Below are 22,903 nucleotides of genomic sequence, written 5' to 3'. Positions count from 1 at the left end.
CAGTTTGACTTTGAGACCGGCGGACCGGAAAATGCCCAAAACTTTTCTCAGCCGTACCCCTAAGTCTTCTAGATTGTCGGCGGATACCAGTACGTCATCAAAGTACGGTACCACCCCGGGGAGTCCCTGCAATAGCCGCTCCATTAGGTTCTGAAATAACCCTGGAGCCACACTAACCCCAAACTGTAACCGGGTGCATTTAAAAGCACCCCTGTGCGTTACGATTGTTTGTGCTTCGGCCGTGCTGCTATCTACGGGTAACTGCTGATAGGCTTGGGCCAAGTCTAGCTTGGCGAAAACCTGGCCTTGCCCCAAAGAGTGCAGTAAGTGTTGTACTACTGGGACGGGGTAGGCACTCTTCTGCAACGCTTTATTAAGCGTTGCCTTGTAGTCAGCACAAATCCGGACCGACCCGTCCGGTTTGATTGGGGTGACTATGGGTGTCTCCCACTTCGCATGGTCAACTGGCACTAGTATTCCCTGGCTTACTAGTTTGTCCAGCTCCCGGTCAATTTTGGGCTTTAGGGCGAACGGAACCCTCCTAGCCTTTAACCGGATAGGGCAACCTGTGGGTCAAGGTTAAAGGAGATCGGGGTCCCCTCGTACTTGCCCAAACAGTCTTTGAAGACGTCCCCGAACTCCTTCATTAGTTCGTCTTTTAGGTCGACGTCGTTTCGGAAGACTCCGGTCACTCCCATGCCCAATGCCCGGAACCAGTCCAGTCCCAACAAGCTCGGCAAGGTTCCGTCGACCACGGTGATGGGCAGGGTCTTCTTGTGCTGTCCATACTTGACTTGGACAGACGTTACCCCTCGGACGGGGATGCGATTTCCTTGGTAATCTTGTACCCTTAGTTTCTGTGGTTGCAGCTTGCGCTTCGCGATGGCGGGCAAGTCTTTCACGAGAGTGTCCCAGGACATGATCGTGATCGATGAACCGGTGTCCACTTCCATTCGGCACGGCACCCCTTCAATGTGTGTTTTAGTAAAAATCTTTTTTTCAAGGCGCGTGGCTGCTTGACCCACTCTCACGGCAGTCTGATTAAGCTTCGCGCCTTTTTTGAATCGACCAATCACGGGCCGCTTCGCCGTTCCCGCGCTCTGATTGGTCGGTTTGAATTTTTGGCGGGAAGGTTGGGGCGCTCAACAGGCCTGCCCTATGTGCCCCTTCCTTTCGCACCGCCGACAAGTCGCATCCTTAAACTTGCAGTATTGTTGTTGGTGTTGTCCCCCGCAACTCGCGCAGTCGCCCCGGTCTTCTTTCTCTGGCCTCCCGGTGTGGAAGACTTCTTCCTCTTCCTCGTCGGCCTGGACTTCCTCCTTGTGGACCGGGGTTGTTTTCACCCCAGTCCCTGGTGTGATCGGTGTTTGCAGGGCTTCTGCCGCTTGGGTGGACATCTCATGAGCCCTGGCCTCATCCAAGGCGACTGCCAGTGTTAGGTTGCTTCTGGACAGCAGCCGCCGTCGCAATCGGAAATCTCTGACCCCGCAAATGAATTGGTCGAGTAATGCGTCTTCCAAGTCTCGATATTCGCAATGGTTAGCGGCTTTTCTCAGCGCTGCCATGTACACACGAATCGATTCGCCCTCTCGTTGCATCCGTTGCCGTAATTCAAACCTTTGAACGAATTTTGAGGGCGTCGGTGCGTAGTGAGCCCGAAGGGCGGTCTGCAGGGTTTGCCACGGTACCGACTGTACCGGCGTTGGCTCCGAAAGCGACTCTGCGGTGTCGAAAACTTCCGAACCGCAGTGGCTTAGGAAGTACGCTCTCTTCCTGTTGTCGGAGACTCCCTGGAGTTCGTTCGCTTCGAGGAAGCACTCGAAACGAGCCATGTATGACCCCCATTTTTCTTTAGCTGGGTCGAATGGCGCTGGCGGTGTGTAGCTGGACATCGCTGCTATCCGCCCTTATTTTGCTGGGTTCGTGTATTCCTGGTTAGCTCAGCTCTTTCCTGGCGCTCTTTTGCCTCGAGATCCCACCTTCGTCGCCAGTGTTAGATTCGGGCAATAACGAGGCAGGAGACCAGATGAGTAACAACAGCTCTTTAGTTTATAGTGAACCCAGCAACCAACAACGGAAAAACCCCTCTTTATATACAGTTCAGTCGGAGGCTTCAGCCAATCAGCAACGTGCTATTTCCCGCTCTATTTTCCCTCCAAAACTCTTAAAGATACATTACAGAAATAAATCAGCATTCAGCCAGACAATTAACATTTAAAGATAAAATGCAAAAGCAAAAGTTCAAAAACTCCACTTAGAAGTCCCATGCATGCTTACAAAAACATTCTGCCAATAGGAAGAAATGTAAAAAGACCAGGCTTTCTGGCTGTTCCCACAGGGAGCTGCAATCTTCAAGATTCCCTCTCCTCGCTGGGTCCACAGTCATCCAAAAATTGTCTTGGGTCATTCCTAAGTGTCCCCATTCAAATCCAGGGGACAAAACTGCCAAAGAATCAGCTCCAGCAGCAAACACAGCAGATTGTGGGTAAGAAAAGAAAGCCCTCACCCTTCAGCGGCCATCTTGAGGAGGAGCCATCAAGCATATTGTTTAGTAAGTCTGGCAAGCCTCAGCTGTCTCAGAATATTTTAAAATGATTAATTACCTGGAAATTGTCCACCAGTGCTCACACTCAGAAAGTAGAACTGCTTACATTCCGCATCCAATTCCAGGCTCTAAATTAATAATGAAAATATTGATCATTGAATCAGTAAATGACGGGAACAGAAATGGCACATGCTTACTTAATGGATTTTTTCTTTCAATTGTGTAGAAGGTGTATGCATGCTGGTTGTTTATTTACAAAAACAACAATTTTTAGAATTTAAGGCATTTCATGGAATTTTGGGAGGAATATCTATCATTTTTATATACTGCGACTTCTTTGCATTTACTTCCCTGTTGGCATCATTCAGCCAATAACTAAATCCCTTGAGTACAGGTGAAGTTCCTAAAAAATGGCCAGTACAGCAGTAAAACATATGAAGAACGGTTGCAGGACCTGGGTATGTCTAGTTTAATAAAAAGAAGGACTAGGGGAGACATGATAGCAGTGTTCCAATATCTCAGGGGTTGCCACAAGAAGAGGGAGTCGGGCTGTTCTCCAAAGCACCTGAGGGTAGAACAAGAAGCAATGGGTGGAAACTAATCAAGGAAAGAAGCAACTTAGAACTAAGGAGAAATTTCCTGACAGTTAGAACAATTATTAAGTGGAATGACTTGCCTGCAGAAGTTGTAAATGCTCCAACACTGGAAATTTTTAAGAAAATGTTGGATAACCATCTGTCTGAGATGGTGTAGGGTTTCCTGCTTGGGCAGAGGGTTGGACTAGAAGGCCTCCAAGGTCCCTTCCAACTCTGTTGTTATGATTATTATTATAAAATGCTCAGGAAAGTGTGAATCCTTGGTCCAAGTACATGATTGATCCAGATGCAGGGTCAGGAGCACATTGAGTTGGAGCTTAACTCTAGTGAAAGGCTCTCCTAGTGACTGTTTAATTTCACCAAATGTTTGGTGTGGTTCTGCTTGCAGAATTTCACAGAGAATTTGGAAGGACAAAGAAGTCTCATTCATAATAATCTCTCCGAAACTAATGAATAAGCACACCTATTCAAGAACAGATGTCCTACTTGAATCAACTATTTTACATGATGTTTTCATTTAATTTGTTCCATATTTTAAATTACTTATTAGCTTGATCTCTGAAGGAGAGAAAAATATACATTACATGTATAGTATAGATATTATATAAAATATATATCAGTATAGCATAGATATTATATAAAATATATATCATCTAAAACTTTTAGTGAAATTTATATTCCTTTAATTATTATGATAAAACCTATAGCAATGTCAATTTTTCTGTCAAATAATGCAAGGAATTTAACAAACAAAAGGGATAAATCTGTTTCATTGTGTCTTTTGACGAAATAAAATCATTATTGGATTTAGCAAGAGAAGAATGACTGTAGTAAGCAAGGTAGATGGTTTTAATATTACTTTTCGGTACCTCAGAATACTGCAATCCATCTGAAGTACTCTGTAGTATATATTGCTGAAGAGAATTGGCAATTTGTGGACATGACATGTAACTTTATATTTGACACAAAATTATAGTGAATTGCTTTAGATAGAAAATAATACAGCAAACTATCTGGATTTCACATAGAATAGCATGCATCTAAATTTAATCTTCTTCAAGGTTATCTTCTAATGAAGTGAATCATTAGCTAGGCCTGAAGGATTTAATTATTCTTATTATAGAATTATAGGAAGAAAAAAAAGAATGTATTATCATTTACTCTTCCAGTTATGACTTTTGTATAGTATTTGCCATGGGGTCTCTGGTGGCTAAGCAGACTAAGCCTGTCTGTTATTAACACAGCTGCTTGCAATTACTGCAAGTTCAACTCCCACCAGGCCCAAGGTTGACTCAGCCTTCCATCCTTTATAAGGTAGGTAAAATGAGGACCCAGATTGTTGGGGGCAATTAAGTTGACTTTGTATATAATATACAAATGGATGAAGACTATTGCTTGACACAGTGTAAGCCGCCCTGAGTCTTCGGAGAAGGGCGGGATATAAATTCAAATAAATAAAACAAACAAACAAAAATAAATAAATAAACAAAAAACAAAAAAACAGACAAGCAATAGTAGCTATTTTATACCTATACCTATCTTTATCAGAGAATCAAGGAGTGCTTTGGGATTAGTGCACAGCAAGAGGCCTCATAAGAGCAATCCACTACAAGGTCTTCATCCTTGGTCTCATCCAATCTAGATTGTGCTAATGACTCAGTCAAACTGCTCACCAGATCCTCAGACGCACAAAAAACCCCGTTTTCTCTGAAACCCATCAGGCTTCATTACCACCTGGGGAAGATGGTATTGAACCCTGATGGGTTTCAGAGAAAGCTGAAGACTAATAGATCCTACTCCTGGGAAGGCAGGGATGGAGAGGGCTTCAACAAGCCAAAAGCATTCAGAATAATCAAATCATGGCAAACAACTGAATGCTAATATCAATCACTATCAGATCACATTATAAGTGCTACAAGACAAAAGTTTTAATGTGTGATCCTTGGTTTGCATTGGTGTCTAGCCCTTCTAGCTAGACCAGATTAAGAAACCAAGTCATGTAGGCCAATACTATCAATATAAGGTTAGAGTAACATAATCTGTTGTATACTAAATGTGTCTTCCCATTTTCTCACTTAAGAACTAGGAAGATTCTAGAAAACTTTACATACATTCCTGCCCCAGACCCAGGCTTCTTTAATTGATGGTTGCCTTGACAAATATTTCTCTCCCTGAAGGTTATTCTGTCTGCCATCTACAGCTGGCCTTAGTGATTAGGCTGATGGTGGTCATGGTAACCATAAAATCCTGAGCTTTCTTAAACTCCGTGGTACTTGGGGGCATATTAAAGTCTCAATGGCTATCAATACTAAGAAATCAACCATTCACAAAATCTAACAGTTCAGATCCATGGAACAGGGAGGTCAGTACAGCAGAAAAAATAAAAAATGCTCCCTAGAGCCCAATTTCAGTCAAAGGTTCTCACATTAGGTTCACTGTAGAATTAGATGCCAAAAGTCATCAAGATTTCATGAATAACAACTGTCATCCACCGCACTCTCATCTACCTGCCTTGCAGCTACTACCAAGTAGGCACATCTGTGAGAAGGAACGCCTCTTCCAGGCCTGCCAAAATCTCAGTTATAGGTGGCAAATCATTTGCCAAATAAGCTTTCTAGACATTCCCTGAAATATCCAATTAATTAATCTAAATTTAAAATGATAAGAACATTTATATTAAGCTTTAACATTTGATTTGTTAAAAAGATTATTCTAACATAATTCTAAAGTACATGAAATAACCAACTTCAAAGTTAGTAAAATTATTTAAATATTTATCTCAAAGAACAATAGAATTTGATTTTTGAAGATCCATTGCAATGATAGCATTTATTTATTCCTTCATTTATACATTTATATCAGTAGTGGGTTTCAATTTCATTCGCTACTTGTTCGCTCGTGGGCACACATGTGCATGCATGCATGATGCTTCTGTTCATGCACAGAAGCTTCTGCACATGCACAGAAAGGTCCAGGTGGGTAAGTGGAGCCTCCTGCTGCCGCCGCTACCACTAATTTATATCCACAACCAAAATCTAAAACTGAAATAAATATTTCCAATTTGTAAAAATCCAAATTCTTCAACTAGTTTAACATTTTTATTGGAATAAGATGGTCTAAAATCTTAATAACCCTTAGCTCACAAATACCTAAATGAATACTTGCATTTTCAAATAAGCATTATTTCAAAATGTAAATTGATGTTGACAATAAGGGTCAAAATTGTGATTCTCTCCAGTTTTAAACCCTTGCCATGACAACAAAGAAGCCATGTAATAAATCTCTAATTATGTCTGCATGTATTTTTGAAGTTTGTTGCTTGAAGCTGACTCTAGAGGAAACTATGCTGAAAAATGTACATCTGTATTTATTTTGAGAGTTCGCTTACACACTCTTCTCAAATTTTAATCTTCTAATCTTGCCTCCTACACCATTAATACTAGCCAGCTTCTTCCTTTGATATGAAAAAAACCCTTTTAAATAAAGTTAAAACAATGAAGCATCTGTGCTTTCAAGGACTTAGGTTACAATCCTATAGATATAAATTTTAAAAAAGCCAAATTAGACATTTTAAAATGGGCAAAACCAACCATTCAGTGTTCATTTTATTCTAAATGAGTATAGCCACTCATGTTCTTAAAGATCTCCATTTTCAGCCAAGGTGCAATACAATATAGGTGCAAGATTGTTACTTGTATAAGGAAAACAGAAACAGTGTGGTTTCAGTCTATATTACCGTAACTTTTTCTTCTACATATAGATAGACTGTCAGACAGCATGGAATAGTAGTCAGGTGTAAGATTGTGATCATAGACAAAATTTTCAAGTTATCATACAATCATAAAAGCTGGGAGCCATTGGGCTAGTAACAGGATTGTCACAAGGCTCAAAGGAGATTGGAAGGGAAGACCTGCTTTGAATTTCTCAAGGAAAGGCAAAATATAACTGCAGCAAATATATGGCATGACTATTCTTTTTTAGATATATTAATTATTCTTTTTTCCAATTGTATTTGCAACTGGAAAACAACATTTAGTTTCTCAACTCTTAAAAGAAAACTAATCAAATTTATGATGCTATCACCTTTCACGCTAAAATCCTAGTTTTTTAAAAAAATTCAGTCGTGCATGTGTATTTACACACACACACACACACACACACACACACATTTAAGGAAGCATATTTTCCATACTTGATTGCTAATTTCTTATCTTGAATGAGCTCTTACAAATAAAAGTTGCTTTAGTACAATCATGAATGACTCAGAAAGCTTTTGAGAATTATTATGAATAGTATTGGCAATATGTGTATGAAATTATTCTCTTTTTTTAAAAAAAAAAGTGGGTAGCATTTTGAATATCTACTAAATTTACATATTTTTATCTCTGGGCAAAGTTTAAAATTGAATTAGCTTTACACAATCAGATTAGCTCCCATCAGAAGCTAGTCCTTCATTATTAATTCTGAATAATCAGCTTAAATTTTAAAGCCATCCACCCTTGTGTAAGCCTTGTTTTAAATGCCGTAAGGATGTCAACAGTTATTGTGCAAGAGAAAGAGGCTCAGTTAATTATTTTTATATAAAGAATGAGAATTAGGCAGCAAAAGGCTGTCAGCTCAAATACTTTATTCAGTAATCAAAATGTCTCAGCCTGAAAGCTAGTTTATCATGAGATTTTATCATGAAAATAATCAGGAACTGACTCTATATTAAATTTTATTCTGCTTCCCTTCACGGTTAAGCAAAGTTTGTGTAGGGCATTACTTTATAAATGAAATTAACAACTTCTGGGAAACAACATTGGAACAAGCCATGTCTTTCATGTTCTGCTTATGGATTCTAGTATACAAGAGTTTGGTCACCATGGGAAATGGATGCTGAATTTGATGGGCCCTTGGCCTGATGAAACATAGTTTTACTTATGCTTTTATTGCATAATTGATAATGTTTTCTGATGTTATAAGGAAGGAAAAGAGTGATTGCTCTTTGACATCAGTGTGCAAGCACTGTTACCTAATCTCATTCCTTTAGATGTGTTGGAGATGCAGCTTCTAGAATTTGCAGAATGGTGAAGTTGGCTAGAGAAATTTAGGAGGTAACACCCCAGCACATCTAGAAAGTGCCAAATTACAGATTGCTGATATAAGGCATAAATGAGGCTTAAGGGAATGTTGTAGCTTAATAATATGAGTACTAAAGTTGAATTCTGTTTACTGAAGAGCCTATGACTCAATTTATGGAAGACTCTCATTTGAATAGCCTCACCCTCTTCCGACTTGGTGAAAAGGATCCAACAGAAAGCATCATTGATCTACTCCAAAGACCAACAGTAACCAATATTATATTTTATCAAATTTCAGTCTGTTTTAGGATTATATGTGTATGATCTATCTATATCATAAAGTGAATAAACTAGCATTAAGTATATACAGGTAGTTCTTGACTTACAACCATTCCTTTAGTGATTGTCCAAAGTTACAAACAGCACTGACAAAAGTGTCTTATGAGTGGTTTTCATAAAACTGCTGCAACACTCTCATGGTTATATCAAAATTTGGACATTTGGTTACTGGCATGTATTTATGACATTGGTTGCAGTACCAATAAAGAAGAATATTTGTAGTTCGGGGTTGAAATGAGAGATCCTTAAGTGTTCTTGGAACTTGTTTATTATCTTGCAGGTATCTCATTACCCAAACTAAGTAACATCATCAGTGCTAGTACAGAGTGCAATTTGCTGTCAGTTTATATTCTGGTGGCTTTACCTGTCAGTGTTGGTGTGTAGGTGGTCTTAGAGAGTCTTTAGTTTGGCTTTTTACTGTTGGCTCTTTGGCAGTTTCTTGATGGGGTATTATTTACTTGATTATGGTCTGATATTAAACTTGCAGTTAATCTATGCTGATCTGGGTGCTGATTGCTGGTAAAGAGTGTCTTGGGTTCAAACTGTTCCTTTTTATAACTTCTGTATGAACATGATGAAGTTTAAGAACAGCTTCTCTTTTTTAAAACTGGGAAAACCTATGGTTAAAAAAAATAATCAAGGAGGCATATTGCTTTGAATTGTTCAGAATTGGCCATGGTAGATTTCTGCCAATTTGAAAAAGGGATTGTATGATAAGTGTAATATAAAAATAATGTTCTTAATTCACATATCTTTGGAAGAAAAATCTTTGGAAGCTTCTATTTAACTTTTATTGATCTTCAAGAGAGCCTTTTGTGAGGCTTTGGATTCTGGTATATTTCTCAGTTTCATAATTGATCCCTTGTATTCAAAGCCATAAATGTCATTATCAGTCTTCTACAGACTTGCAGGACATAATGATTAGATTATTATCAGATTATTCTTTTATGTTGTAAATTAGAGGAAGAATCATCTGGCTTTTCATTTCTATTCTGCTTCTGTTATATACATAAAAGGGTTAAAGTTGGAATTACCAAAAGCCACTCTTTGTAGGACTCTCCCGGCAAATTATGTACAGGGCTCCAGTAGTCTGGAAATTTTGTACCTTTTGATACACATAATGAAAATTTGTGCCTTTCATGTCACTCTTTGTCTTTGTTCTTGGCTTGCCTTTTATCCCATTATTGCTAGTTAACTATTTGATGTTAGTTGATTTTAGTAAATAAGCATCAAGCTCTGGAAAGAGTGTAGCAAAAGATCAACAAAGATGATTAAGGGGCTGGAAATGAAAACATATAATGAACAGATGTAGGAACTGGGTATGTAAAGTCTGGTAAACAGAAGGACTAGGGATGATAAGATAGCAGTGTTCTGATATTTGAGAAACTGCCACAAAGAAGAGGGGGTCAACTTATTTTCTAAAGACGAGAATGCAAGATAAGAAGCAATGGATAGAAACTAAATAAGGAGAGAAGCAATTCAGAACTAAGGAGAAATTTCCTGACAGCAAGACCAATCAACCAGTGGAATGACTTGCCTTCAGAATTATAAGTGCTCCATCACTTGGAGGCTTTTAAGAAGAGACTGGACATCCATTTGTATAAAATGATATATGGTCTCCTAATAGGGCAGTGAGTTGAACTAGATGATCTCCAAAATCTCTTCCAACTCTGCTATTCTATTAAGCTATCCTTTTGTTAAGTGAATTAAATGGTGTGCATTTTTGCTGTATCTGGTTAAAAATGATTGTTGCTAAATGTGTAAACTAATATAGAAATAATTTTTCAACAAGTTGGCATACAGTACCTGGCTCCTTCTTACTCATGGTTACTTACCTGAAAAGTAATGTGTCTGAATATCATATACTGCAGGCTGCAATCATAACATGAATTTTGATGTATATCATCATATCTGAATATGTCTTTTTAATATAACCCCTACAGGACAGAGTGCATTTTCACACACAACTATATAAAATGCCTGACATAATTATATAGAAAACGGGGAAAGTATACAAATAGTACAGCATATTGAATAGACACAGACACAGTGCCATTTTTATTTAACAAACGGAAAGTACAAAGAACTTAAATTTAGATTGAAAACAAGTTAATACATGCTGACATCATTTTTTAACATATATAATGAAAATGAGTGGTCTTGCTGAGTAATGAAAGTTTATATCCTTACTGATCAGCAATTAGAGGTTCGTTTATATTAATGGAATTACTCTAAAATGGCCTCAGGAAGCAAGCAAAGCAAATCTTATTTAAAGAATAACCAAGTCAAATATATTTGATCATTTTAAAAATAGTAACCTAGGAAAAGAAAATTTATAGAAGCAATTACCATGAAATGGTATCTTTACTTCTGTAAATTGTTTTCAAATGTTGCTACTGTATTATTACATCAATGCTTCAGAATGCAATAAAAATGAATACGACTGACTTGCCATGTTAATTTTTGGCATTGCCCCCGATTTGTGACTATCAACAAAAAGCCTTAAGTATTTTTCTTGGTACAAAATATCTGCAGGCAAACACCTGCGTGCTATCATTTGCTTTTGATTCAGTGAAATGCTTCCAAGACCAGCTTTATTTCAGTAAAAATATTTTGGAAAGAAAAAAACTGGAGGGGGGGAATCCTTCACTCATTGTTGCAGAAATGTATGTTTATTCCAAAATGGAAAGAAAATATAAGGATTTGTCAAACCTCTATTTTATCTGCATCCAATTTTCTCCTACTTGAATGTCTTAAACTGCCCTATTTTAAAATTTGAGAAACAGATGTCTTCCATAATATTTGACAAATGTGAAAGCAAGGTGAAGAGATCTTAAGCACAGATTTCCTAATATACACATAACCCTTGAGGCCAATTATCATCTTTCTTATCTTTTGCATTTTGTAAGCATATGAGGCATATGAAACAACTACTATGTAGGAGACTACCACTCCCTCTAGAACAGCCCCTACTCTCCAATCTCTGGTTTGAAATAAACTGTGAATTCCTGATGCAAAACTAAGATTGTAAGGGTGAGTCAATGTTTACCTGCATTGCTTTCCTAAACTGAGGACTTCATATTCAAGATATTTCACAAGAGTGTTTTGGAAATATTTTCAGAAACAAAGACATGAATGCCACTATATTTTTGAGAAAATATAGCATATAAAAATAATTTAAGCCACTTCTAGGGCAATCAATTTTCTAAGAGCCAGAGAGCAAAAACTCTATGCTGCAGATCCATTTCCTCCATTCCTAATATCCATGTGTTTTCCTTGAAAGACTGAAAAGGAAATACAACTATGTTAATTGAAACATAGTTACAGGGATATGCAGTCAGGAACCAAGAAAAGAGATGCTCCAGATTGTTAATGGACCAATGTCCAGAATGTATATTTAAATCTACATTTCAGATTTCTAAACAGGTTGGAGGTGAAGCATGCCAACTGTTAACATTTACACATTTTGTACATCTGCATGGGGCAAAAAATAATACCAACAGCATAAAAACAGTATCATGTATTAAAACATTCATATAAACTATGATGACTAGGAATCCTAGTTCCAGAACAATTGGGAACCACCAGGCTAGGGTAGGTTGTGCTATGTCAAGAATTCCATTAAAAATGATAAACATTGTTATAGACTTTTTATGTGCAACAGGAAAAAAAGCACTCATGGTTTATCATTTTGATGATTATAAAAAACTGAATAACAGAAAAAAGTGAGCCTTTTTGTAATCATAGAGCAAGAGTTAACATTGTAATTGTATTTAAATTTACTGCAGAAGAAATTGGAAACTTCTATTTATTTGCTTCCTTTCTTCCTTCCTTCCTTCCTTCCTTCCTTCCTTCCTTCCTTCCTTCCTTCCTTCCTTCCTTCCTTCCTGGTGTTTATTTTATATTCTTTATAAAACATTTAATAAAATGTATATATATAAAATGATAAACATTGCAAAAGTATAAGAAAGTCCAGAACCCACTAATCCATTGCAATAACAATTTTTCTTCTTTTTATTACAGAATGGCAAATAAATATTATTTTCCATCCTTTCCCAAAAGAACCTCACTGGAAATGTATTTACCTCGAAGCAGAATTTTGGATTAAAACTGGAATCATGTTCAGTGTTCAGATCAATGGATGGAGCTTCAAGAAAAGGTCTAATAAGAACCCTTGTTTGATCAGTGGTATCTATCATCTTTGTGTTTCTGTTCTATCATACAAATTTTCACCATACTCCTTGCCCATCCAAGAGGCAGCAGAAAATTATATTGCCCTAAAGCTAGCTGTTACAAGTTTTAACATGTACAACTAAAAAATTTACAGTTTACAATTTACAGTTCCCTTCACAGAAATTCTAATCTTGCATATGAAAAACGCTCCTCCAATTGTCATGCACAATGCCGCTATTATTCCACACACTGCATTTTTTTCCTTTTGATTGTTTAAGTTCAATTGACTGAACTTTTTAATCTTTGAAAATATAAGTTGGTTGGTTGTTAAAACCAAGACACTGAAAAATCTAACTGAAAAAGTTAGATTTTTTAAAAATCTGTTGGTTGCCATCTAATGAACATCTGGATTTGTGCATTAAATATCTGGTCAGAAGATATATGCTGCTTAAGAGCTGGAGTTTCAGAAAGGGGTTTAACTGTGAGGACTTGTTTTTTTGTTTTTTTATTTTATTTTATTTATTTTGTCACAACAATATACATAAGCATCACACAAAAAGATTATATAGTATATAAACATACATATGAAGAAATATAAGGAGGTATAAGCATATATATATATATATATATAAGAAGAAAAAAAGAAAAACAATAGGACAGGAACAGTAGGCACATTTGTGCTCTTATGCACGCCCCTTATGGTCATTTTAGGAATGGAGTGAGGTCAATAGTAGAAAGTTTTTGGTTAAAGCCTTTGGGATTATGGGAAAAGACCACAGAATCAGGTACAGAAGTCATATTTTCTGCAATCTAGATTAAAGCGGTTAACATTAAGTTTAAATCTATTGGTTGCTCTTGTATTATTGCAATTAAAGCTGAAGTAGTCTTTAACAGGAAGGATATTACAATAGATGATTCTATGAGTTAAACTTAGGTCTTGTCGAAGGCGACGGAGTTCTAAGTTTTCTAATCCCAGGATTGTTGTGATTGAAGCTGAAGTAGTCTTCAACAGGAAGGGCATTGCAATAGATGATTCTTTGAGTTAAACCCAGGTCCTGTTGAAGGTGGCGGAGTTCTAAGTTTTCTAAACCCAAGATTTCAAGTCTGGTGGGATAAGGTATTTTATTGTTTTCAGAGGAATGGAGAACTCTTCTTGTAAAATATTTCTGGACACGTTAAATTGTATTGATGTCAGAAATGTGGTGAGGGTTCCAGACAGGCAAGCTGTATTCTAGAATTGGTCTAGCAAATGTTTTATATGCTCTGGTTAGTAGTGTAGTGTTTTTGGAAAAGAAGCTACGCAAGATTAGGTTTACAACTCTTAGAGCCTTGGTATCGGAATAATAAAGCATCCTAAGAATATAACACCAGGAGTCAAAGTCTTCCCTGATTGCAGCAGCTACTAGCAATTCTGTTTAGACAGAAGAGAGAACTACAAGAGTTAAGTTCAATTATGCCTTCAATTGTATATTCAAAGGTTTACCAGTTTAACTCTCTTGAGAAGTTGTAAGTTCAGCAATAATATACATTTCCCTAATAAGTTATTCATAGGACTTCTACCCATATGGTACAATACATCTTTGAATATGGAGTTTTGTTTCCAAGACTGGAATTACATTGTTGGTTGAATCCCTAGTGGCCTTCTTTTGAATTATAATAGGTAATCTTGGCTAGGCCTACATAACATTTTTCTTTCTGTAAGCCACCCAGGGTAATTTGGGGGAAGAGCAGCGTTTTAAGTAAAACAGAGTAGAACAAAATAAAACAGAGTTGGTGTGACATGTGAATTGAACTGGCCCAATATGGACAGTTATGAATCCTCCCAATATCATTCTATTCCATTCTCGCTGTCCCCAACCAAAAAGCCACTGTGTGTTCCCTCTTTAGAGATTTCCTATTAAAAAGAAAAAAGAAAAAGATCAAATACGAAATTAAAGGAGACCATCTGTTCAAAATAGTGGTCTGTATTTTTATAAAATGCAGAAAGGGAATTACACAATAAAAAAGCATTTTATTTAAAACATTTGCATAACTGCCAATTTTAACTTCAAACTCTAGGCAGTTTACATCTTGAAGTATCATCCGTGGAAGCACTTTCTGACAATGCCTATGCCCGTGCAGATATTAGCAGAAGATCTCAAATTGTTACTTCTGGTATGGCCTCTAGGGTTTACATCCTTCCCATAATACACCTAAATCTTTTGAGCATGAACAAAAATAGAACAAATCAGAAGCAAACACTTCAAGCTGCTTTTTCCTTAGACATATGCATTCAACATATCCAGTTTGTTAAAAAGCATAGAGTGTTCTTTGTAAGTAGCCAGATCAAAAAGTGGTCATTGTTCTGAACATTAACATAAACATTCTGGTCATTTTTAAGGATTAGGCATTCACCAGAACTATTAACTGAAATGCAATGTATGATATACCCACAATATCAATAAAGCCAAGTACAATTGTAATTCTGGGACTTTTTCTAGGCTTGTCAGGAGAAACTTTGGGGGTAAGGATTTTTATTTCACCATGCATCTTTATTCTTCACAGTTTATATCTGGTTGGTTGATTGATGCATGCAACTTTAAAGATAATTTTGGAGCGTATCATTAGAAGGTGATCCTTGGCACAATTCATCAAAGATGGAAGAAGGGGGATTAGGAATAAATATTGCAGTAAACTGCAGGTTAGTTGCATGATCTAATTAGTTTTTTTGTGCTTATCTACAAATAAGGTTTTCTTTGGGGTCTGTAAGAAACTTCAGCGAGATCCTGATGCATGAAAAAATTAATTTATAAAACAAATTACCTTAAAGTATAGGAAAGATTAAATCTCCATATTTTCAATTTTTTAATTAAACAGCTTGTTGGAGTGGGAATTGATGAGTACACATTTAAAAACTGGGTATTATGTAGGCAATTTATCATGATCCAACATTTCTTAATACTGTATATACTTGTGCAAAGAGGGGGATGAGGTGGTGCAGAGCAATGGTGAAATTCAAATTTTTTTACTACCAGTTCAGTGGGTATGGCTTGGTGGGCATGGTGTGGCTTGGTGGGCATGGCAGGGGAAGGATACTGCAAAATCTCCATTCCCACCCAACTCTGGGGCCAGCCAAAGGTGGTATTTGCCAGTTCTCCAAACTACTCAAAATTTCCACTACCAGTACTCCAGAACCTGTCAGAACCTGCTGAATTTCAACCCTGGTGCAGAGGCTTATGGCTGTTGGAACTGCCAGCCAGAAATGATCTGCACTCAGGCAGTTCAAACCCAGCTTCACAAGATGGTTCGACCATTAATCAATCCCCAGGTCCTACCCACCGAGTAGTTCGAAAGCATCCAACATTGCAAGTAGATAGATGAGTACCACTTTGGCGGGAAAAACCTAGCTGCATTTGTATGTGTAGAGAGCAGAAGCCAATGATAGACCTGGCTGGATATGAGGCAGTGCAACATGATTCCAGACAAAACAAGACCAGCAGAGGAGCCCAGAACAGCCAGTAATTGATATAAAACTAGTTCATCCCCTGCATTGCAGTAAGGACATTCTAGGCTGTCAGGACTGCATTGTGTTTCTAGAATGTATAGAGTTCCCTGCAGCTGTGGGATTCAGCCAGTTTGCACCACTTCGGGAGAACTGGTTGTTAACTTCTGAGCAGTTTGGTAAACTGGTTGTTGGAAGAAATCATTAGGGCAGAGAACCGTTTGTTAAATTACTTGAATCCCACCACTGGTTCCCTGACATTGTATGCCATGGGCTGAATAAATAAATTAGCAACATAGTGAATATTTATTAAGTTACTGTAAAGATTTCAATTGTTGGTTGTCTCTATAATTATTGTACTTTATTGATATCAGGTATATAAATATCAGATATCCGGTCATATCGGGTTCCTTAGTTAGGATATATAGAAATAATAGTGTCCTTAACCTTTTGCTGAACTAAACAACTTTAAATTTGATAGAAAATTCAATGAAACATATTATTAGACATCATCCCAATGTGAAGTAGCTTCATTTACTAATCTAGATGTCACAGGCTAATGTCATTAATTGTCTAATTGTATAATTGTAAAACTTTTAATCCTAATTTAATTTTAAATGTTAATGTTATTATTTTTATTTATCGGTTATATTATATTGTACACTGCCCAGAGCTACTCTTTGAGGGAGACGGGTGGTTTAAAAATATGAAATATAAATAAATAAGCAACCAAACAAACTACAGTTCCCACAGTCTCAAGGTAGCATGGTAAATTGTAACCCTGTTTGCAACTACAAAGGGTTTATCCAATGCATTTAAAGGGTATAATCTTTTAGAGCAAAAAAACTGTCTCAGAAAAGCAGGTTTCATAAGGTAGAAAAAAATTGCATTTACAAGCACTTGCAGGTTAGGCAAGAGTAATGTTTACGTGATTGCACTTTTGAGCAACAGGAGAGGAAAATGGTTGACAAATTTAAGAAGACAATTTCATTCATGACTGTGTTCCAGCAGGGTCACATTCACAGTTGACTGCATTTTTCAATAAACAGCCTAAACAAATGCTAAAGTCCCTGTTCTGATCAGAAAGTCTTGACTTTTCAGGAAGAAAATGTATGTATCTATGTATCTTTGTATGTATGTATGTATGTATGTATGTATGTATGTATGTATGTAGTATGTACGTACGTAGTATTCTATGGGTGCATCTGTAAAAGATTAGTATCACCAATGAAACAATGAAACAATGAAACAAATATGAGACCTTGAATTCTTCAAGCATAACAGGGTCAAGGCAAAATCCTGTAGGCAGCTATTTGTTAAGGATTTTAATCACCCTCGGGCACTTGTTCCTTTTGGGGAAGAATTCTCACCACAGAATGGCCTGGTCTTTTATTTCCTGCAAGAAAATGTAATATAATAATGGATTTTAAATGTGAGCAGATCTATTACTCTTCCAGAATATTTAGATGGGAATACAATGCTATTCTTTGTATTTAAATTGAAACTACTACAAGGACACAAGGGAAGGAAATACATGAGTTGTTAATTATGGAAGGTTTCTTCATTCTACATTTAATCGAAAGGTAGCTTATTTTCCATCATTCAGCACCTGTTTTTGGGAGGCCATGGGTCAACTCTGCCATCTCTGTTCCTAAGCAATATCAAAGTGCTAGAATTATTCATCCTTGTTTAGTAATTTCTTGACTACATACTTGATTTTTTTATTATTTTTTGTTTTTTTTGGTAGCACTATCTATTATGTGAAGATAGAAAGCTTTAGAATTGGGCTCTTTGGGGGAGATGATTAACATCTAATAATAATAACAACAGAGTTGGAAGGGACCTTGGAGGCCTTCTAGTCCAACTCCCTGCCCAGGCAGGAAACCCTACGCCATCTCAGAAAGATGGTTATCCAACATTTTTTAAAAAATTTCCAGTGTTGGAATATTCACAACTTCTGCAGGCAAGTCGTTCCACTTATTAATTGTTCTAACAGTCAGGAAATTTCTCCTTAGTTCTAAGTTGCTTCTCTCCTTGATCAGTTTCCACCCATTGCTTCTTGTTCTACCCTCAGGTGCTTTGGAGACCAGCCCGACTCCCTCTTCTTTGTGGCAACCCCTGAGATATTGGAACACTGCTATCATGTCTCCCCTAATCCTTCTTTTTATTAAACTAGACATACCCAGTTCCTGCAACCATTCTTCATTTGTTTTACACTCCAGTCCCCTAATCATCTTTGTTGCTCTTCTGTGCACTCTTTCTAGAGTCTCAGCATCTTTTTTACATTGTGGCAACCAAAACTGAATGCAGTATTCCAAGTGTGGCCTTACCAAGGCATTATAAAGTGGCACTAACACTTCACGTGATCTTGATTCTATCCCTCTATTTATGCAGCCCAGAACTGTGTTGGCTTTTTTAGCAGCTGCTGCACACTGCTGTCTCATATCTAAATGGTTGTCCACTAGGACTCCAAGATCCCTCTCACAGGTACTACTATTGAGCAAGGTACCACATATAAGTTACCTGTGCATTTTGGGTTTTTTTGCCTAAATGTAGAACCTTACTTTTTTCACTGTTGAATTTCATTTTGTTAGATAGCACCCAATGTTCAAGTCTGTCAAGATCCTTCTGTAACTTGAGCCTATCTTCTGGAGTGTTGGCTATTCCTGCCAGCTTGGTGTCATCTGCAAATTTGATGAGTCCCCCATCTATCCCCTTGTCCAAGTCATTGATGAAGATGTTGAAGAGTACTGGGCCTAAAACAGAGCCTTGAGATACTCCACTGCATACTTCCCTCCATGTGGATGTAGTTCCATTGAGGACTACACATTGAGTGTGGTTGGTCAGCCAGTTATGAATCCATCTGGTGGTAGTGCTGTCTAACCCACATTTTTCTACTTTATCTAGTAGTAGGTGATGGTCTGCTTTATCAAATGCTTTACTGATTGAAAATGCTTTTACATGATCAACTTGTAAAAGTATTAATTATAGAGAGAATGAAGAGAATCTATTGCAACATTTAAAAGATGTGGTGCACAGTAGTTAGTATTGCAGGTTAACTCTTCCCACTGCCTGAAGGTTGATCCTGACTGGTTCAAGGTTGACTCAGCCTTCCATCCTTCTGAGAGCAGTAAAATGAGTGCCCAAATTGTTGTAGGCAATATGCTGACTCTGTAAACTGCTTAGAGAACACTGTAAAGCACTGTGAAGTGGTGTATAAGTCTAAGTGTTATTGCTATTTCCAAAGGATATCAGCAGAGAAATTGTTCTGCTTCTATTATTTTTCATTTAATTTTACGAAAGAGAATTTGCTTTTGAAATTTCTGTCAAAGAAAGGGATTTTTGAGGAAATTACATGGTATTTTTTCATTTATTTGATTATAAGGTATAAGGTTAAGGTGTTGGTGGTTGTGGTTGTGTGCATGCATGGATGGATGTGCATGGGTGCATATTTCCAATTTTTATTCTACAGTCATTTGCGGAATCTTTGTGTGCTCCAAGCTTGGTTGTTTGCTTGAAGATATTGCATTACTTGACTAGATAATATAATCAGTGTGAATAAGTGTGGGGGTTGCTGCCTGTTTGCATACAGCAAATTGCCCTACTACTTTTATGGGGATGTGGTTGACTAGGGTATTGTTTTCTGCTTGATTGTTTGGCTAGAGTGAATCCCTGTTTATTTGGAGATGATATCTGGCCTTTTTATTTCCTTCTTAGTATTTTTTAACTGTTTCTTTGTGTATAACCTTGGTTTATCTCCATATATTTATTGATTGCTGATTTGTCTGAATACCAAGCTTGCACGAATTCCCTATATTTTTTATTTAGTTTGGTCTAGGATGTTCACCATTTTCCAGTTCAACTTATGGTTGATTATGTGTTGTAAGAGTAAGGAAGTCAGTAACGAATTTACATCCTGTCTTTTGACTACTAGTTAGTGTTCATGATGCACTCTGCTTGTCTCTGTCTGTCTGTTCTACATAGTGGTTCCTGATACTGTATGGTGTAAACAACTCCTGAGAGTGGGGTTTTTTTTGTTGTTGTTGTTTTTGATAGACTTAAGTTTCTAATTTGCTGTTGTTTCCTCAGGTGATGAAGATATCCAGAAAGAGTACTGTATTATGTAGTATGCACAGGTACCAGATATGTGGTACCTTGCTCAATAGTAGTAACTGTGAGAGGGATCTTGGAGTCCTAATGGACAACCATTTAGATATGAGCCAGCAATGTGCAGCAGCTGCCAAAAAAGCCAACACAATTCTGGATTGCATAAACAGAGGGGTAGAATCAAGATCACGTGAAGTGTTAATACCACTTTATAATGCCTTGGTAAGGCCACACTTGGAATATTGCATTCAGTTTTGGTCGCCACGATGTAAAAAGGATGTTGAGACTCTAGAAAGAGTGCAAAGAAGAGCAACAAAGATGATTAGGGGACTGGAGACTAAAACATATGAAGAACGGTTGCAGGAACTCGGTATGCCTAGTTTAATGAAAAGAAGGACTAGGGGAGACATGATAGCAGTGTTCCAATATCTCAGGGGTTGCCACAAAGAAGAGGGAGTCGGGCTGTTCTCCAAAGCACCTGAGGGTAGAACAAGAAGCAATGGGTGGAAACTAATCAAGGAGAGAAGCAACCTAGAACTAAGGAGAAATTTCCTGACTGTTAGAACAATTAATCAGTGGAACAACTTGCCTGCAGAAGTTGTAAATGCTCCAACACTGGAAATTTTAAAGAAAATATTGGATAGCCATTTGTCTGAAATGGTGTAGGGTTTCCTACCTGGGCAGGGGGTTGGACTAGAAGACCTCCAAGGTCCCTTCCAACTCTGATATTATTATTATTATTATTATTATTATTATTATTATTATTATTATTATTATTATTATTATTATTATTATTATTATTTTCTTCCTTTTTAAATTTTATTTCTTTGTAGATGTTTTGGGTTGTTTCATATGTCTATATTTTTTCATCAAACTGAAAGAAGGTAATGAGACAGAAAAGTAGATAGTGAAGCAGAGATTGATGAGGTCCATGATTCTAGATATATTGGGGCTAGGTCAAGTATATTGTGTTGTACGGTTGCCATGGATTCTTTCAATAATTCTGGATCTATGGGTATAAAGAATGCTGTGATATCTAATGAAAGCATAATCTGAACAACTTCTACTTTTAAGTCTTTGGAAGCATTATAGTGGGGAGTTGATAGAATATTCTTTCCCCTCTGTGACATATCCTCAAAGCTTTTTTTTTAAAGTTCTTTGGCTTACAAAGACAAGCTATTGTATATAAACAGGGAGCAAACTCCACACTCATGAGTATTGGTGATGTTACTTCATTGGATAATGAAACATCTGCAAGCAAATGTTGAAGCAAACAATCAACCATTGAGAGCACCAAGGGTTCCACAGTACAATCCTAAACTACTTACATTTTCTTCTACTGTATGGACTCTACAGTCATCTGGTTAGTGGTTTCCTATTCCTCAATTAAATCCTCAAAAACTATGAATGAATCTCTTCCACTGGATTTTTTTTCCAGATTGGGAAACATGAGCCAGCCAGGAAGACTTAAATGATTGAAAGACACATAATCAAAACCTGCAATACCAGCCGTCTCATCCTCTTTCGACTCTAACAATTAAATAAGTTTAAAAACCTGTCAGATTATTCATGAACTGGCAGAGACATGGTAACAAGGACAGCCAATGAATAGGCATAGCAATTAAGTCAGCCAATTGGGAGCTGAGACAAACTGGAGCCAGGGCGTGTCTTAGTCTGCAGCTTCTGAGTTTGTGCAGAGAATTGAAACCAAAACTAACCAGTCTGTGCATGCTTATCTGCTCTGCTGAAATGAAACTAACTGTTTTCTCCTGCCTTGTGTTGTAACTGCTTCTATGTTGAAGAATCAACTATTGGTATTGTAAATACTTCATCTGTTATTATGTATATAAAGAAGTTAATGAATCCAGCTGAGTCAGTTATCTGTGTGTGCTTCTGGATTTGATTTTTGCAAGAAACTCTGACAGAAACCAATCAAGAAAACCACCCTGAGAATAAGTCAGACACCTAGAAACACAGGGGTGGGTTTAACTTATCTTTGCTACCGGTTCGCTTCTATGCATGCACAGGTTGTATTTGATGATGTCCGGGTGGGTGGGCAGAGCCTTTTGCTGCTGCTGCTACCAATTCGTCCGAATAGGGGCGAAGCAGCTTACCGCTGTAGAAGCCTCTTCCTTCTGGGATGAATTTTTTTGAGAAATTCAAAGCAGATTTCAGTGCAATATGATTATTAAACAAAGCTTCTCCAAAAAGTAGCTATGATGATTGCTGATGCAGAACATAGCACAAATCAGATGAAGCTTTTATAGCATATTAATTAAAAGAAAATAATAGCAGTTTTCTGTTTATAAAGTAAGAATTCAACTGGAAAAACAAATACTTATATGCAGAATATTAAGAGCATAAGAAGAATCCTTATGGCAGGGCAGGAGGCCATCTATTCCTAGGAAGCTTGCAAAATATTTCCAAAATAGAATGCAAATTTCAGTTTATTTAGATTTATATTCCAGTTTAATACCATCATAAGCATTTATTGACCAAATGTATATAGTTTATTCCTCAGTTAGCCATGGATTCAGGTGGTGGTTGTTTTTTTTAATTAAAATGCTCTGATAAGATAAATAGAATGAAGCATTGATTA

At 37.3% G+C, this 22,903-nt stretch overlaps 1 protein-coding gene across 1 annotated transcript in view; it reads left to right on the top strand.

The window, feature by feature from the left end:
• The window catches only part of HTR1F (5-hydroxytryptamine receptor 1F), a 144,576-nt gene that overhangs the window by 104,100 nt on the left and 17,573 nt on the right, over positions 1-22,903 (top strand). The window contains exon 2 of the mRNA XM_058186473.1: positions 12,567-12,702. The gene's annotated coding sequence lies outside the window, so the exon portion shown is untranslated. The remainder of the gene's footprint in view (positions 1-12,566; positions 12,703-22,903) is intronic.

Source organism: Ahaetulla prasina, chromosome 5 (assembly GCF_028640845.1).
Source record: "Ahaetulla prasina isolate Xishuangbanna chromosome 5, ASM2864084v1, whole genome shotgun sequence".
Classification (NCBI taxonomy): domain Eukaryota; kingdom Metazoa; phylum Chordata; class Lepidosauria; order Squamata; family Colubridae; genus Ahaetulla; species Ahaetulla prasina.
Note: the sequence above shows the minus strand (reverse complement) of the source record. Positions and strands in the feature narration are given on the sequence as shown.